Source organism: Aythya ferina (assembly GCF_964211825.1).
Source record: "Aythya ferina genome assembly, chromosome: 4".
Classification (NCBI taxonomy): Eukaryota; Metazoa; Chordata; class Aves; order Anseriformes; family Anatidae; genus Aythya; species Aythya ferina.
The window spans coordinates 76,556,836-76,575,270 of record NC_140300.1 but is presented as its reverse complement, the minus strand read 5'-3'; the positions used below and the strand labels follow the sequence as shown (position 1 = coordinate 76,575,270).

General features: G+C 52.0%; 3 long non-coding RNA genes across 3 annotated transcripts; all 3 read left to right on the top strand.

Annotated features, from left to right (window-relative positions):
- The first annotated feature begins 2,507 nt into the window (after positions 1-2,507).
- Positions 2,508-3,196, top strand: LOC311436424. The gene is made up of 2 exons (XR_014692834.1): positions 2,508-2,758; positions 2,865-3,196. It is a non-coding gene; the product is annotated as an uncharacterized lncRNA (long non-coding RNA).
- A 6,020-nt stretch (positions 3,197-9,216) lies between these two features.
- Positions 9,217-9,905, top strand: LOC311435708. Its single transcript, XR_014692331.1, has 2 exons — positions 9,217-9,467; positions 9,574-9,905. It is a non-coding gene; the product is annotated as an uncharacterized lncRNA (long non-coding RNA).
- A 6,020-nt stretch (positions 9,906-15,925) lies between these two features.
- Positions 15,926-16,614, top strand: LOC311436692. The gene is made up of 2 exons (XR_014693033.1): positions 15,926-16,176; positions 16,283-16,614. It is a non-coding gene; the product is annotated as an uncharacterized lncRNA (long non-coding RNA).
- The last annotated feature ends 1,821 nt before the right edge of the window (positions 16,615-18,435 follow it).

The window sequence follows — 18,435 nt, the reverse complement described above, 5'->3', positions numbered from 1 at the left end:
CTGCGGAGAAGGACCTGGGGGTCCTGGTGGATGACAGGTTGGCCATGAGCCAGCAGTGTGCCCTGGTGGCCAAGAAGGCCAACGGGATCCTGGGGTGCGTTAAAAGGAGCGTGGACAACAGGTCAAGGAAGGTGATGCTGCCCCTCTACTCTGCCCTGGTCAGGCCTCACCTGGAGTACTGTGTCCAGTTCTGGGCTCCCTGGTACAAAAAAAGACAGGGATCTCCCGGAAAGAGTCCAGCGGAGGGCCACAGACAGGATACGGGGCCTGGAGCATCTCCCCTAGGAGGAAAGGCTGAGAGACCTGGCTCTGTTCAGCCTGGAGAAAAGAAGACTGAGAAGGGATCTTATCTATAAATACCTGAGGTGTGGGAGACACAGGGATATGGCCAACCGCCTTTTAGTGGTCTGTGGGGACAGGACAAGGGGCAATGGCCACAAAATGGAGCACAGGAAGTTCCGCACCACTACGCAAAAGAACTTCTTCACGGCGAGGGTGACGGAGCACAGGGACAGGCTGCCCAGGGAGGCTGTGGAGTCTCTGCAGATATTCAAGCCCCGTCTGGACACCTACTTGTGCAACCTGCTCTAGGAAACCTGCTTTGGCAGGGGAGTTGGACCCAATGATCTCTGGAGGTCCCTTCTGACCCCTACAATTCTGGGAAACGAGCCCCACAACGCCTACGTTTCTCTATCTTCTGTTTAACCTATTGGAGTAACAGCTTCATTAATACAGTGTTTCCGTAGTCTTCTGACACTTGGATTACCCCTAACAATTGACAAGAGGAAGATGCAGTCTTTCTAGACCTGGCTTGCATCGATAAGAACCCCTGGTTTTGAAGATGACATCGGGTTGCATAGTGGGGCCTTGGTCCTTCCACAGTCCACAGACTCAAAAGGTTGCAGAGCGGAAGCTTTGCAGAGCTGTACGAACACTGAAGATCCAGTTCTGCAAGAAGCTGATGCAAAAGCTACATGGCACTGGGCAGTTTGGGTGAGGAAGAAAGAGACTGGCATTCTCACGGTGCATGGTTTAACCGAGTTTAGTCCTGTGGGCTGTGTCAACAGAACTGGCTTTGGTTTGTACCCTTTCAGGACACTGAGGACCCAACTTCACGTCTGTGGGCAGCACGGCTAAGCGGGCAGTGTACTCTGTGTCACTGGGGACAGAGGAGGGATTGCCTGATGGGCTATGTCAGTGTGCCCTGCACAATGCTGCCGCCACCTTGCTGGAGCAGTTTGCGTGCTCCTAGCACCAAAACGTGCCTCTTGGAGGGCCGGGGGCAAGGCGAGGCAGAGCTGGAGGTGGTGTCAGGAAAGCCTCATGGCTCCTGCCAGGCACTGCGCCAGGCCTCAGGCCTGGGAGGCCAGCCACGCCCTGCGGCCTCCTGGCACCCATCGGGTGCCACAGCTCCATGCTGCCTAGCAACAAGCGCCAGCGGCCTCACTATTGAGTGCGCCCAGAGGCGCCAAGGCAGGCGGCCAATGGGGCGGTGCCTCGCCATGATGGAGCAGAGATGTCACAGGGCAGGGTGGGTGACATGGTGCTTGGTGTGCTGGGGCTGTGGCACTCCGGCGTTGGTGGCGCGCAGGCGAGGCGCGGCCTTTGGGCTGCTTGTGGCCCCTGAGGAGTGCTCCTGTGTGCAGCTCTCGGTGTTGTCTTCACTGTGTGACCCCGCAGGAGGGTGTCGTCGTGCAGCTTTCGGTGTTCTTATCACGGCAGCCCTGAGCAGTTCTGCATCGTTCAGCTTTTGGTGGTTCTCCTCTGCAGCCTCTGAGGAGTGCTTTCTTGAGCAGCTTTTGCTGTTTTCTTCACTGCGACTTGAGGAGTGCTTCTGCGTCCAGCTTTTTGTGTTGCCTTCACTGCGTTTCCACTGAGGATGCCTTCATTGTGCAGCTTTTGGGGTTCTTCACATCACATTTACCCTGAGGAGCGCTTCATCATTCAGCTTTTTGCATTTTCTTCACTGTGGCGCTGAAGAGTAATTCTTCGTGGAGCTTTTTGTGTTTTCTTCACCTTGTGGTCCCTGAGGAGTTCTTCATCGCGCAGCTTCTGGGGTTCTCTTCACTTCGGGACTCCGGAGGAATACGTCATCGTGCACATTTTGCTGTTTTCTTCACTACGGCCCTGAGGAGTTCATCGTGCAGCTTGCGGTGTTTTCTTCTACTCGGCCTTGAGGAGTTTTGCACCGTCCAGCCTTTGGGGTTCTTCGCCATGTTTTCCCTGAGGAGACCTTCATCATGTTGCTTTGGTGTTGTTTTCACCTTCCAGCCCCTGAGAAGTGCTTCACCTTCTAACATTTGGTGTGGTTTTTTTTTGTTTTGTTTTGTTTTTTTTTCTCATTCTAGGCCCTGAGGAGTGCTTCTGCGTGCAGCTTCTGGCGAATTCTTCATTGCGGCCCATGAGGAGCTCTTCATCGTGCAGCTTTTCAGGATCTCTTCACCACGTTTCCCTGGAGGAGGGCTTCACTATTCAGCTTGTCGTGTTTTCTTCACTGTGGCGCTTGAGGAGAAATTCTTCGTGGAGCTTTTTGGGGTTTCTTCTCCCTGTGGCCCCTGAAGCGTGCTTCTGCGTGCGGCATTTGTTGTGTTCTTCACTACGGCCCTGAGGAGTTCTTCATCGTGCAGCTTTTCTGGTTCTCTTCACTTCGGCCCCTGAGGAGAGCTTCGTGGTGCAGCTTGTGGTGTTTTCTTCACTGCGGCCCTGAGGAGTTCTGCACCATCCAGCCTTTGGGGTTCTTCACCATGGTTTCCCAGAGGTGAGCTTCATCATGCCAATTTTGGTGTTGTTTTCACCTTGTCCCTGAGAAGTGCTTCATCTTCTAACATTTGGTGTTTTTTTCTCTCATTCCGGGCCCTGAGAAGTTTTTCATCGTGCAGCTTTGTGTGCTTTCTTCACTACGGCCCTTGAGGACTTCTTCATCGTGCAGCTTTTGGCGTTTTCTTCTACTCGGCCCTGAGGAGTTCTGCGTCGTGCAGCTTTTGGTGTTTTCTACAATGAGGCGCTTTTTGGCATCGCCCATGTCTGCAGCCAGACCGACAGCTCCATGCCTGACGTGTGGAGAAGCACATTCTTCTGTTTGTTTTCAATCTGCCAACCGATCATTTCATGTCGAGCTGTTTTTTGTTTTGTTTTTTTTTTTTTGTACTAGGAGGTGCCATGTTCTGTCATGTTGCTATAAATCTCTTTCAAACCATTTCCCAGTTCTCTTGCCTCATGTACTGGGTTTACGTGGCAAGGTTTTGGTAGCGGGGGGTCATCAGGGTGGGTTCTGCGAGAAGAATCCAGAAACCGTGCCATGTTAGAGAAGGGCCCGCTGCTGGCCACAGCCAGGCCAAGAAGCACTGTTGTTTGCGCCTCTGTGAGGCCAGATTTAAGAAAGGTTAAAAAAAAAAAAAAATGCTGCGGAAGAGCAGCTGGGAGAGAGGGAGGAATGAGAAACAGCCTTGCAGACGCCAAGGTCGGTAAAGAGGGAAGGGGAGAGGTGCTCCAGGCGCCGGAGCCTGTAGCCTGTGGTGAGGACCACGGTGAAGCAGGCTGTCCCCCTGCAGCCCATGGGGTACCACGGTGGAGCAGGATTCCACGCTGCAGCCCGTGGAGGAGACCCCGGTGGAGCAGGGGCAGAGAGCCACTGAGAAGGAATGGCGGAGACAAAGCGCTACAGACTGACCGCAGCCCCCATTGCCCCGCTCCCCTGAGCCGCTCGGGGGGAGGAAGTGGGAGGGGGTGCACTGGGGGGGAAAAATCTTACTGTCTCCCTACTCTGAGTCTGCCTTGCCCATCACAATACCTGCTGAGTGATCTCCCCATCCTTATCTCAGCCCTTGAGCCCTTGGCATCGTATTTTCTCTCCCTTTCCCTTTCAGGAGGGGGAGTGAGAGAGCGGCCGTGGTGGAACTCGGCTGCCCACCCAAGTAAAAGCACCACACAGTAACACCTACACTGAAGTCCCTTTGCTGCATCTGAAGTCCTTTCTTCCTTGTCCTAAATCTATGGCCTGGGGAGAAGTTTGCTCGCTTTTTACTTGCACCATCCTTCTCCACATCTCGGTTCTGCCTGCTCTTGACATTAAAGCCTTAGTCCATTAATCCAATGTTTAATCTTTCCTTAGAGACCATGTTTCCTAAAAGTCTGATCCTAAGAAGGGTCGTTCTTAGCATCACTTCCTGGGTTCCTTGGATGCTTTCTGCTCGGTGTGTGTGTTCCTTGAAATACAATCCTCAGAAATGGGCACAATTTCAGTGGAAAATTTCACAGTAGACCCCACGCTCTGGATAGAGCAGTCTTCCGTCAGCCGCTCCCTCTCACCTTCTTCAACCTGCTGATGGGAGCACGAGGTGGAGGGTGTCGAAGGCTTTCTGAAGGCGACACATGGGTGTCTTCCCTGAGCAAGGTGTTCCGCTGTCAGAGAAGGAAACGGCTTTGTTGTTTGTTTCTCACCGTCGGCACTTTGTTGCAGTTTCAGTTGTCATTGCCTAACTACACGTAACCTATTGGATTATTTCTTTGAGTATTTTTGCAGGAGTGGACATTTAACTCGTTAGTTCAAATAGTGAGATCACGTTCATGTCATTCACTTACTTTTCAGCCGAATGCAACTTTTCATAGAATTTGCTAGCGTTGCAAGGGCCCAGCCATGACCGCTCTCCTCTTAAGGCACCTCCAGTGCTAAGGAGACGGGGAAAGACTTTGGGAGTGCATTTTGTGTCTTCCCAGTGGGATGCTGATGCGCTAAACTTTTCTATCACGGAGCGTGATGTGAATCTCCAAACCAAGCAACAACAACACAACAAAAACAAAAGGCTCTTGCTACTGTCTCCCACGATGTCCTGCTAACAAAGCTGACAAAGCGTGGCACAGAAGAGCGGACAGTAAGGTGGGTTGAGAACTGGCTGACTGGCCGAGCTCAGAGGGTGGTGATCGGCGGAGCAGAGTCCGGTTGGAGACCTGTGACAAGCTCAGGGGTCGGTGCTGGGTCCCACCTTGTTCAACAGCTTCATCAGCGACTCTGATGAGGGAACAGTGTCCACCCTCAGCAAGTACGCTGATGATACAAAGCTGGGAGGAGTGGCTGGCACACCAGAAGGCTGTGCTGCCATTCAGCGAGACCTGGACAGGCTGGAGAGCTGGGCAGGAAGAAACCAGAGGAGGTGTAAGAAAAGCAAGTGGCACCTGGGAAGTGTTATCTATGGAGTGGTAATTCCTGTCGAGAAGATGGTTGATAGTAATAAAGAAGGGGGAGATGTGGGAGTGTGGCCATGCGGGTCGGCAAACCCCGTGGTTAATGATAACAGTAGACTCTTAACGATGAGGCCATCAGGAATGTAAAAGAGCTTAGAGGGAACAAAGAAGGGTGATTCAGGAGACTCCATGCCGTCTGGGGTTGCTTGTTCTCCAGCCATTAAGGCATGGAAGTTGCTGGGTGTTTGCTGTTGCCGGGCAAAGTTGTTAACCAATGAAAAGTTGTTTTTGAAAAGGATTGCTGTGGGGAGAAGGGAATAAGAGGGGAGTCTGCCCTCAAGGCTAAAATGAAATTAAAAATAAATAAATAAAAAAAAAAGGCAACACGATGAAGTTATGTCATCAATAAAGAAGCAGAAAGAAGGAATGAAAAGGAACAGGCTAGCAGAACGGTGACCAGGACGGGAACAGGCACATTGATTGCCTCATGAAGATAGGTTCGGCCAGACTCATCAAACCGCTCAAAGAAGCTCCTACTGAAAGTCGCTGGAAATGGGCGCACCGGAGCTGCAAAGAAGCTCACGCTGAGAGAAGCGGAGCCGCGCACACAACTGCCCCTCGCTGGTAAGCAGTTGCGCATTATGGGGAATCATACGTCCTTAGAAACAAAGACTGTCCTGGTAACCTTACGGCTTATTCTCCTTCTCAACAATCAGACAGTTTATGATCCTGAAATGTGAGACCAAACTGAGGTCAAGGTGTGGGACTCTGCAACTAAAAACGACAAGGTTGCAGTGGGATTGCTCGGCACCTGGCGAGCAGTCTCTGAGGCCTTAAAGAGCCGTGTGGGACCACAGTCAGACACGTGGGGTTTGCCAGACAGTGAGGGAGCTGCGGGCTCCTTTACTGATCCTGCTGCTACGCCATCGGCCCCTCTGCTGCTACAGCCATCGAAGGCCTTTGCTGTTCCGCCCCCTGGCGACCTGGACGTGCCTTTTGACCCAGGCCCTATTGGCCTTGAAAAGGAGATGGATATGCTTTTATTCGATGTGGGAAGCACGGGATACATAAGGCCCGAAGGCCGAGTTGCTTAACAACTTAAAGCGAGACATATTGCTCCCACGACTAGCCCTGGAATTCTCCCGTGTTTGTAATGCAGAAAAGGAATGGAAAATGGAGACTGTTGTTTGTAATGAAGAAAAGGAACGGAAAACGGAGACTGTTAAGTCATGGAACTTAAAGGATTGTTTGTTATCTTTCCTGATTGTACGCATGTATAGGCATACTCGGGTTTCATATGTAAAAGCAATGTTCTGTATATTTAGAATGTTTGATGTTCGTGTGTGCGTGTTGGTGGAGCGTAGACTCCCCGCACACCCAGCGCTGTTTACTTGCCTTTTATACCTTTTATAAATATTCCTTTTATAACTATTACTAAACACAGATTGAGTTGAGACTTCACTTATAACAGAAGGAACAACCGCATGTATCAGTACAGGCTGGGGGATGACCTGCTGGAGAGGAGCTCTGCGGAGAAGGACCTGGGGGTCCTGGTGGATGACAGGTTGGCCATGAGCCAGCAGTGTGCCCTGGTGGCCAAGAAGGCCAACGGGATCCTGGGGTGCGTTAAAAGGAGCGTGGACAACAGGTCAAGGAAGGTGATGCTGCCCCTCTACTCTGCCCTGGTCAGGCCTCACCTGGAGTACTGTGTCCAGTTCTGGGCTCCCTGGTACAAAAAAAGACAGGGATCTCCCGGAAAGAGTCCAGCGGAGGGCCACAGACAGGATACGGGGCCTGGAGCATCTCCCCTAGGAGGAAAGGCTGAGAGACCTGGCTCTGTTCAGCCTGGAGAAAAGAAGACTGAGAAGGGATCTTATCTATAAATACCTGAGGTGTGGGAGACACAGGGATATGGCCAACCGCCTTTTAGTGGTCTGTGGGGACAGGACAAGGGGCAATGGCCACAAAATGGAGCACAGGAAGTTCCGCACCACTACGCAAAAGAACTTCTTCACGGCGAGGGTGACGGAGCACAGGGACAGGCTGCCCAGGGAGGCTGTGGAGTCTCTGCAGATATTCAAGCCCCGTCTGGACACCTACTTGTGCAACCTGCTCTAGGAAACCTGCTTTGGCAGGGGAGTTGGACCCAATGATCTCTGGAGGTCCCTTCTGACCCCTACAATTCTGGGAAACGAGCCCCACAACGCCTACGTTTCTCTATCTTCTGTTTAACCTATTGGAGTAACAGCTTCATTAATACAGTGTTTCCGTAGTCTTCTGACACTTGGATTACCCCTAACAATTGACAAGAGGAAGATGCAGTCTTTCTAGACCTGGCTTGCATCGATAAGAACCCCTGGTTTTGAAGATGACATCGGGTTGCATAGTGGGGCCTTGGTCCTTCCACAGTCCACAGACTCAAAAGGTTGCAGAGCGGAAGCTTTGCAGAGCTGTACGAACACTGAAGATCCAGTTCTGCAAGAAGCTGATGCAAAAGCTACATGGCACTGGGCAGTTTGGGTGAGGAAGAAAGAGACTGGCATTCTCACGGTGCATGGTTTAACCGAGTTTAGTCCTGTGGGCTGTGTCAACAGAACTGGCTTTGGTTTGTACCCTTTCAGGACACTGAGGACCCAACTTCACGTCTGTGGGCAGCACGGCTAAGCGGGCAGTGTACTCTGTGTCACTGGGGACAGAGGAGGGATTGCCTGATGGGCTATGTCAGTGTGCCCTGCACAATGCTGCCGCCACCTTGCTGGAGCAGTTTGCGTGCTCCTAGCACCAAAACGTGCCTCTTGGAGGGCCGGGGGCAAGGCGAGGCAGAGCTGGAGGTGGTGTCAGGAAAGCCTCATGGCTCCTGCCAGGCACTGCGCCAGGCCTCAGGCCTGGGAGGCCAGCCACGCCCTGCGGCCTCCTGGCACCCATCGGGTGCCACAGCTCCATGCTGCCTAGCAACAAGCGCCAGCGGCCTCACTATTGAGTGCGCCCAGAGGCGCCAAGGCAGGCGGCCAATGGGGCGGTGCCTCGCCATGATGGAGCAGAGATGTCACAGGGCAGGGTGGGTGACATGGTGCTTGGTGTGCTGGGGCTGTGGCACTCCGGCGTTGGTGGCGCGCAGGCGAGGCGCGGCCTTTGGGCTGCTTGTGGCCCCTGAGGAGTGCTCCTGTGTGCAGCTCTCGGTGTTGTCTTCACTGTGTGACCCCGCAGGAGGGTGTCGTCGTGCAGCTTTCGGTGTTCTTATCACGGCAGCCCTGAGCAGTTCTGCATCGTTCAGCTTTTGGTGGTTCTCCTCTGCAGCCTCTGAGGAGTGCTTTCTTGAGCAGCTTTTGCTGTTTTCTTCACTGCGACTTGAGGAGTGCTTCTGCGTCCAGCTTTTTGTGTTGCCTTCACTGCGTTTCCACTGAGGATGCCTTCATTGTGCAGCTTTTGGGGTTCTTCACATCACATTTACCCTGAGGAGCGCTTCATCATTCAGCTTTTTGCATTTTCTTCACTGTGGCGCTGAAGAGTAATTCTTCGTGGAGCTTTTTGTGTTTTCTTCACCTTGTGGTCCCTGAGGAGTTCTTCATCGCGCAGCTTCTGGGGTTCTCTTCACTTCGGGACTCCGGAGGAATACGTCATCGTGCACATTTTGCTGTTTTCTTCACTACGGCCCTGAGGAGTTCATCGTGCAGCTTGCGGTGTTTTCTTCTACTCGGCCTTGAGGAGTTTTGCACCGTCCAGCCTTTGGGGTTCTTCGCCATGTTTTCCCTGAGGAGACCTTCATCATGTTGCTTTGGTGTTGTTTTCACCTTCCAGCCCCTGAGAAGTGCTTCACCTTCTAACATTTGGTGTGGTTTTTTTTTTTTTTGTTTTTTTTTTTTTTTCTCATTCTAGGCCCTGAGGAGTGCTTCTGCGTGCAGCTTCTGGCGAATTCTTCATTGCGGCCCATGAGGAGCTCTTCATCGTGCAGCTTTTCAGGATCTCTTCACCACGTTTCCCTGGAGGAGGGCTTCACTATTCAGCTTGTCGTGTTTTCTTCACTGTGGCGCTTGAGGAGAAATTCTTCGTGGAGCTTTTTGGGGTTTCTTCTCCCTGTGGCCCCTGAAGCGTGCTTCTGCGTGCGGCATTTGTTGTGTTCTTCACTACGGCCCTGAGGAGTTCTTCATCGTGCAGCTTTTCTGGTTCTCTTCACTTCGGCCCCTGAGGAGAGCTTCGTGGTGCAGCTTGTGGTGTTTTCTTCACTGCGGCCCTGAGGAGTTCTGCACCATCCAGCCTTTGGGGTTCTTCACCATGGTTTCCCAGAGGTGAGCTTCATCATGCCAATTTTGGTGTTGTTTTCACCTTGTCCCTGAGAAGTGCTTCATCTTCTAACATTTGGTGTTTTTTTCTCTCATTCCGGGCCCTGAGAAGTTTTTCATCGTGCAGCTTTGTGTGCTTTCTTCACTACGGCCCTTGAGGACTTCTTCATCGTGCAGCTTTTGGCGTTTTCTTCTACTCGGCCCTGAGGAGTTCTGCGTCGTGCAGCTTTTGGTGTTTTCTACAATGAGGCGCTTTTTGGCATCGCCCATGTCTGCAGCCAGACCGACAGCTCCATGCCTGACGTGTGGAGAAGCACATTCTTCTGTTTGTTTTCAATCTGCCAACCGATCATTTCATGTCGAGCTGTTTTTTGTTTTGTTTTTTTTTTTTTGTACTAGGAGGTGCCATGTTCTGTCATGTTGCTATAAATCTCTTTCAAACCATTTCCCAGTTCTCTTGCCTCATGTACTGGGTTTACGTGGCAAGGTTTTGGTAGCGGGGGGTCATCAGGGTGGGTTCTGCGAGAAGAATCCAGAAACCGTGCCATGTTAGAGAAGGGCCCGCTGCTGGCCACAGCCAGGCCAAGAAGCACTGTTGTTTGCGCCTCTGTGAGGCCAGATTTAAGAAAGGTTAAAAAAAAAAAAAAATGCTGCGGAAGAGCAGCTGGGAGAGAGGGAGGAATGAGAAACAGCCTTGCAGACGCCAAGGTCGGTAAAGAGGGAAGGGGAGAGGTGCTCCAGGCGCCGGAGCCTGTAGCCTGTGGTGAGGACCACGGTGAAGCAGGCTGTCCCCCTGCAGCCCATGGGGTACCACGGTGGAGCAGGATTCCACGCTGCAGCCCGTGGAGGAGACCCCGGTGGAGCAGGGGCAGAGAGCCACTGAGAAGGAACGGCGGAGACAAAGCGCTACAGACTGACCGCAGCCCCCATTGCCCCGCTCCCCTGAGCCGCTCGGGGGGAGGAAGTGGGAGGGGGTGCACTGGGGGGGAAAAATCTTACTGTCTCCCTACTCTGAGTCTGCCTTGCCCATCACAATACCTGCTGAGTGATCTCCCCATCCTTATCTCAGCCCTTGAGCCCTTGGCATCGTATTTTCTCTCCCTTTCCCTTTCAGGAGGGGGAGTGAGAGAGCGGCCGTGGTGGAACTCGGCTGCCCACCCAAGTAAAAGCACCACACAGTAACACCTACACTGAAGTCCCTTTGCTGCATCTGAAGTCCTTTCTTCCTTGTCCTAAATCTATGGCCTGGGGAGAAGTTTGCTCGCTTTTTACTTGCACCATCCTTCTCCACATCTCGGTTCTGCCTGCTCTTGACATTAAAGCCTTAGTCCATTAATCCAATGTTTAATCTTTCCTTAGAGACCATGTTTCCTAAAAGTCTGATCCTAAGAAGGGTCGTTCTTAGCATCACTTCCTGGGTTCCTTGGATGCTTTCTGCTCGGTGTGTGTGTTCCTTGAAATACAATCCTCAGAAATGGGCACAATTTCAGTGGAAAATTTCACAGTAGACCCCACGCTCTGGATAGAGCAGTCTTCTGTCAGCCGCTCCCTCTCACCTTCTTCAACCTGCTGATGGGAGCACGAGGTGGAGGGTGTCGAAGGCTTTCTGAAGGCGACACATGGGTGTCTTCCCTGAGCAAGGTGTTCCGCTGTCAGAGAAGGAAACGGCTTTGTTGTTTGTTTCTCACCGTCGGCACTTTGTTGCAGTTTCAGTTGTCATTGCCTAACTACACGTAACCTATTGGATTATTTCTTTGAGTATTTTTGCAGGAGTGGACATTTAACTCGTTAGTTCAAATAGTGAGATCACGTTCATGTCATTCACTTACTTTTCAGCCGAATGCAACTTTTCATAGAATTTGCTAGCGTTGCAAGGGCCCAGCCATGACCGCTCTCCTCTTAAGGCACCTCCAGTGCTAAGGAGACGGGGAAAGACTTTGGGAGTGCATTTTGTGTCTTCCCAGTGGGATGCTGATGCGCTAAACTTTTCTATCACGGAGCGTGATGTGAATCTCCAAACCAAGCAACAACAACACAACAAAAACAAAAGGCTCTTGCTACTGTCTCCCACGATGTCCTGCTAACAAAGCTGACAAAGCGTGGCACAGAAGAGCGGACAGTAAGGTGGGTTGAGAACTGGCTGACTGGCCGAGCTCAGAGGGTGGTGATCGGCGGAGCAGAGTCCGGTTGGAGACCTGTGACAAGCTCAGGGGTCGGTGCTGGGTCCCACCTTGTTCAACAGCTTCATCAGCGACTCTGATGAGGGAACAGTGTCCACCCTCAGCAAGTACGCTGATGATACAAAGCTGGGAGGAGTGGCTGGCACACCAGAAGGCTGTGCTGCCATTCAGCGAGACCTGGACAGGCTGGAGAGCTGGGCAGGAAGAAACCAGAGGAGGTGTAAGAAAAGCAAGTGGCACCTGGGAAGTGTTATCTATGGAGTGGTAATTCCTGTCGAGAAGATGGTTGATAGTAATAAAGAAGGGGGAGATGTGGGAGTGTGGCCATGCGGGTCGGCAAACCCCGTGGTTAATGATAACAGTAGACTCTTAACGATGAGGCCATCAGGAATGTAAAAGAGCTTAGAGGGAACAAAGAAGGGTGATTCAGGAGACTCCATGCCGTCTGGGGTTGCTTGTTCTCCAGCCATTAAGGCATGGAAGTTGCTGGGTGTTTGCTGTTGCCGGGCAAAGTTGTTAACCAATGAAAAGTTGTTTTTGAAAAGGATTGCTGTGGGGAGAAGGGAATAAGAGGGGAGTCTGCCCTCAAGGCTAAAATGAAATTAAAAAAAAAAAAAAAAAAGGCAACACGATGAAGTTATGTCATCAATAAAGAAGCAGAAAGAAGGAATGAAAAGGAACAGGCTAGCAGAACGGTGACCAGGACGGGAACAGGCACATTGATTGCCTCATGAAGATAGGTTCGGCCAGACTCATCAAACCGCTCAAAGAAGCTCCTACTGAAAGTCGCTGGAAATGGGCGCACCGGAGCTGCAAAGAAGCTCACGCTGAGAGAAGCGGAGCCGCGCACACAACTGCCCCTCGCTGGTAAGCAGTTGCGCATTATGGGGAATCATACGTCCTTAGAAACAAAGACTGTCCTGGTAACCTTACGGCTTATTCTCCTTCTCAACAATCAGACAGTTTATGATCCTGAAATGTGAGACCAAACTGAGGTCAAGGTGTGGGACTCTGCAACTAAAAACGACAAGGTTGCAGTGGGATTGCTCGGCACCTGGCGAGCAGTCTCTGAGGCCTTAAAGAGCCGTGTGGGACCACAGTCAGACACGTGGGGTTTGCCAGACAGTGAGGGAGCTGCGGGCTCCTTTACTGATCCTGCTGCTACGCCATCGGCCCCTCTGCTGCTACAGCCATCGAAGGCCTTTGCTGTTCCGCCCCCTGGCGACCTGGACGTGCCTTTTGACCCAGGCCCTATTGGCCTTGAAAAGGAGATGGATATGCTTTTATTCGATGTGGGAAGCACGGGATACATAAGGCCCGAAGGCCGAGTTGCTTAACAACTTAAAGCGAGACATATTGCTCCCACGACTAGCCCTGGAATTCTCCCGTGTTTGTAATGCAGAAAAGGAATGGAAAATGGAGACTGTTGTTTGTAATGAAGAAAAGGAACGGAAAACGGAGACTGTTAAGTCATGGAACTTAAAGGATTGTTTGTTATCTTTCCTGATTGTACGCATGTATAGGCATACTCGGGTTTCATATGTAAAAGCAATGTTCTGTATATTTAGAATGTTTGATGTTCGTGTGTGCGTGTTGGTGGAGCGTAGACTCCCCGCACACCCAGCGCTGTTTACTTGCCTTTTATACCTTTTATAAATATTCCTTTTATAACTATTACTAAACACAGATTGAGTTGAGACTTCACTTATAACAGAAGGAACAACCGCATGTATCAGTACAGGCTGGGGGATGACCTGCTGGAGAGGAGCTCTGCGGAGAAGGACCTGGGGGTCCTGGTGGATGACAGGTTGGCCATGAGCCAGCAGTGTGCCCTGGTGGCCAAGAAGGCCAACGGGATCCTGGGGTGCGTTAAAAGGAGCGTGGACAACAGGTCAAGGAAGGTGATGCTGCCCCTCTACTCTGCCCTGGTCAGGCCTCACCTGGAGTACTGTGTCCAGTTCTGGGCTCCCTGGTACAAAAAAAGACAGGGATCTCCCGGAAAGAGTCCAGCGGAGGGCCACAGACAGGATACGGGGCCTGGAGCATCTCCCCTAGGAGGAAAGGCTGAGAGACCTGGCTCTGTTCAGCCTGGAGAAAAGAAGACTGAGAAGGGATCTTATCTATAAATACCTGAGGTGTGGGAGACACAGGGATATGGCCAACCGCCTTTTAGTGGTCTGTGGGGACAGGACAAGGGGCAATGGCCACAAAATGGAGCACAGGAAGTTCCGCACCACTACGCAAAAGAACTTCTTCACGGCGAGGGTGACGGAGCACAGGGACAGGCTGCCCAGGGAGGCTGTGGAGTCTCTGCAGATATTCAAGCCCCGTCTGGACACCTACTTGTGCAACCTGCTCTAGGAAACCTGCTTTGGCAGGGGAGTTGGACCCAATGATCTCTGGAGGTCCCTTCTGACCCCTACAATTCTGGGAAACGAGCCCCACAACGCCTACGTTTCTCTATCTTCTGTTTAACCTATTGGAGTAACAGCTTCATTAATACAGTGTTTCCGTAGTCTTCTGACACTTGGATTACCCCTAACAATTGACAAGAGGAAGATGCAGTCTTTCTAGACCTGGCTTGCATCGATAAGAACCCCTGGTTTTGAAGATGACATCGGGTTGCATAGTGGGGCCTTGGTCCTTCCACAGTCCACAGACTCAAAAGGTTGCAGAGCGGAAGCTTTGCAGAGCTGTACGAACACTGAAGATCCAGTTCTGCAAGAAGCTGATGCAAAAGCTACATGGCACTGGGCAGTTTGGGTGAGGAAGAAAGAGACTGGCATTCTCACGGTGCATGGTTTAACCGAGTTTAGTCCTGTGGGCTGTGTCAACAGAACTGGCTTTGGTTTGTACCCTTTCAGGACACTGAGGACCCAACTTCACGTCTGTGGGCAGCACGGCTAAGCGGGCAGTGTACTCTGTGTCACTGGGGACAGAGGAGGGATTGCCTGATGGGCTATGTCAGTGTGCCCTGCACAATGCTGCCGCCACCTTGCTGGAGCAGTTTGCGTGCTCCTAGCACCAAAACGTGCCTCTTGGAGGGCCGGGGGCAAGGCGAGGCAGAGCTGGAGGTGGTGTCAGGAAAGCCTCATGGCTCCTGCCAGGCACTGCGCCAGGCCTCAGGCCTGGGAGGCCAGCCACGCCCTGCGGCCTCCTGGCACCCATCGGGTGCCACAGCTCCATGCTGCCTAGCAACAAGCGCCAGCGGCCTCACCTATTGAGTGCGCCCAGAGGCGCCAAGGCAGGCGGCCAATGGGGCGGTGCCTCGCCATGATGGAGCAGAGATGTCACAGGGCAGGGTGGGTGACATGGTGCTTGGTGTGCTGGGGCTGTGGCACTCCGGCGTTGGTGGCGCGCAGGCGAGGCGCGGCCTTTGGGCTGCTTGTGGCCCCTGAGGAGTGCTCCTGTGTGCAGCTCTCGGTGTTGTCTTCACTGTGTGACCCCGCAGGAGGGTGTCGTCGTGCAGCTTTCGGTGTTCTTATCACGGCAGCCCTGAGCAGTTCTGCATCGTTCAGCTTTTGGTGGTTCTCCTCTGCAGCCTCTGAGGAGTGCTTTCTTGAGCAGCTTTTGCTGTTTTCTTCACTGCGACTTGAGGAGTGCTTCTGCGTCCAGCTTTTTGTGTTGCCTTCACTGCGTTTCCACTGAGGATGCCTTCATTGTGCAGCTTTTGGGGTTCTTCACATCACATTTACCCTGAGGAGCGCTTCATCATTCAGCTTTTTGCATTTTCTTCACTGTGGCGCTGAAGAGTAATTCTTCGTGGAGCTTTTTGTGTTTTCTTCACCTTGTGGTCCCTGAGGAGTTCTTCATCGCGCAGCTTCTGGGGTTCTCTTCACTTCGGGACTCCGGAGGAATACGTCATCGTGCACATTTTGCTGTTTTCTTCACTACGGCCCTGAGGAGTTCATCGTGCAGCTTGCGGTGTTTTCTTCTACTCGGCCTTGAGGAGTTTTGCACCGTCCAGCCTTTGGGGTTCTTCGCCATGTTTTCCCTGAGGAGACCTTCATCATGTTGCTTTGGTGTTGTTTTCACCTTCCAGCCCCTGAGAAGTGCTTCACCTTCTAACATTTGGTGTGGTTTTTTTTTTTTTTTTTGTTTTTTTTTTTTTTTTTCTCATTCTAGGCCCTGAGGAGTGCTTCTGCGTGCAGCTTCTGGCGAATTCTTCATTGCGGCCCATGAGGAGCTCTTCATCGTGCAGCTTTTCAGGATCTCTTCACCACGTTTCCCTGGAGGAGGGCTTCACTATTCAGCTTGTCGTGTTTTCTTCACTGTGGCGCTTGAGGAGAAATTCTTCGTGGAGCTTTTTGGGGTTTCTTCTCCCTGTGGCCCCTGAAGCGTGCTTCTGCGTGCGGCATTTGTTGTGTTCTTCACTACGGCCCTGAGGAGTTCTTCATCGTGCAGCTTTTCTGGTTCTCTTCACTTCGGCCCCTGAGGAGAGCTTCGTGGTGCAGCTTGTGGTGTTTTCTTCACTGCGGCCCTGAGGAGTTCTGCACCATCCAGCCTTTGGGGTTCTTCACCATGGTTTCCCAGAGGTGAGCTTCATCATGCCAATTTTGGTGTTGTTTTCACCTTGTCCCTGAGAAGTGCTTCATCTTCTAACATTTGGTGTTTTTTTCTCTCATTCCGGGCCCTGAGAAGTTTTTCATCGTGCAGCTTTGTGTGCTTTCTTCACTACGGCCCTTGAGGACTTCTTCATCGTGCAGCTTTTGGCGTTTTCTTCTACTCGGCCCTGAGGAGTTCTGCGTCGTGCAGCTTTTGGTGTTTTCTACAATGAGGCGCTTTTTGGCATCGCCCATGTCTGCAGCCAGACCGACAGCTCCATGCCTGACGTGTGGAGAAGCACATTCTTCTGTTTGTTTTCAATCTGCCAACCGATCATTTCATGTCGAGCTGTTTTTTGTTTTGTTTTTTTTTTTTTGTACTAGGAGGTGCCATGTTCTGTCATGTTGCTATAAATCTCTTTCAAACCATTTCCCAGTTCTCTTGCCTCATGTACTGGGTTTACGTGGCAAGGTTTTGGTAGCGGGGGGTCATCAGGGTGGGTTCTGCGAGAAGAATCCAGAAACCGTGCCATGTTAGAGAAGGGCCCGCTGCTGGCCACAGCCAGGCCAAGAAGCACTGTTGTTTGCGCCTCTGTGAGGCCAGATTTAAGAAAGGTTAAAAAAAAAAAAAAAATGCTGCGGAAGAGCAGCTGGGAGAGAGGGAGGAATGAGAAACAGCCTTGCAGACGCCAAGGTCGGTAAAGAGGGAAGGGGAGAGGTGCTCCAGGCGCCGGAGCCTGTAGCCTGTGGTGAGGACCACGGTGAAGCAGGCTGTCCCCCTGCAGCCCATGGGGTACCACGGTGGAGCAGGATTCCACGCTGCAGCCCGTGGAGGAGACCCCGGTGGAGCAGGGGCAGAGAGCCACTGAGAAGGAACGGCGGAGACAAAGCGCTACAGACTGACCGCAGCCCCCATTGCCCCGCTCCCCTGAGCCGCTCGGGGGGAGGAAGTGGGAGGGGGTGCACTGGGGGGGAAAAATCTTACTGTCTCCCTACTCTGAGTCTGCCTTGCCCATCACAATACCTGCTGAGTGATCTCCCCATCCTTATCTCAGCCCTTGAGCCCTTGGCATCGTATTTTCTCTCCCTTTCCCTTTCAGGAGGGGGAGTGAGAGAGCGGCCGTGGTGGAACTCGGCTGCCCACCCAAGTAAAAGCACCACACAGTAACACCTACACTGAAGTCCCTTTGCTGCATCTGAAGTCCTTTCTTCCTTGTCCTAAATCTATGGCCTGGGGAGAAGTTTGCTCGCTTTTTACTTGCACCATCCTTCTCCACATCTCGGTTCTGCCTGCTCTTGACATTAAAGCCTTAGTCCATTAATCCAATGTTTAATCTTTCCTTAGAGACCATGTTTCCTAAAAGTCTGATCCTAAGAAGGGTCGTTCTTAGCATCACTTCCTGGGTTCCTTGGATGCTTTCTGCTCGGTGTGTGTGTTCCTTGAAATACAATCCTCAGAAATGGGCACAATTTCAGTGGAAAATTTCACAGTAGACCCCACGCTCTGGATAGAGCAGTCTTCTGTCAGCCGCTCCCTCTCACCTTCTTCAACCTGCTGATGGGAGCACGAGGTGGAGGGTGTCGAAGGCTTTCTGAAGGCGACACATGGGTGTCTTCCCTGAGCAAGGTGTTCCGCTGTCAGAGAAGGAAACGGCTTTGTTGTTTGTTTCTCACCGTCGGCACTTTGTTGCAGTTTCAGTTGTCATTGCCTAACTACACGTAACCTATTGGATTATTTCTTTGAGTATTTTTGCAGGAGTGGACATTTAACTCGTTAGTTCAAATAGTGAGATCACGTTCATGTCATTCACTTACTTTTCAGCCGAATGCAACTTTTCATAGAATTTGCTAGCGTTGCAAGGGCCCAGCCATGACCGCTCTCCTCTTAAGGCACCTCCAGTGCTAAGGAGACGGGGAAAGACTTTGGGAGTGCATTTTGTGTCTTCCCAGTGGGATGCTGATGCGCTAAACTTTTCTATCACGGAGCGTGATGTGAATCTCCAAACCAAGCAACAACAACACAACAAAAACAAAAGGCTCTTGCTACTGTCTCCCACGATGTCCTGCTAACAAAGCTGACAAAGCGTGGCACAGAAGAGCGGACAGTAAGGTGGGTTGAGAACTGGCTGACTGGCCGAGCTCAGAGGGTGGTGATCGGCGGAGCAGAGTCCGGTTGGAGACCTGTGACAAGCTCAGGGGTCGGTGCTGGGTCCCACCTTGTTCAACAGCTTCATCAGCGACTCTGATGAG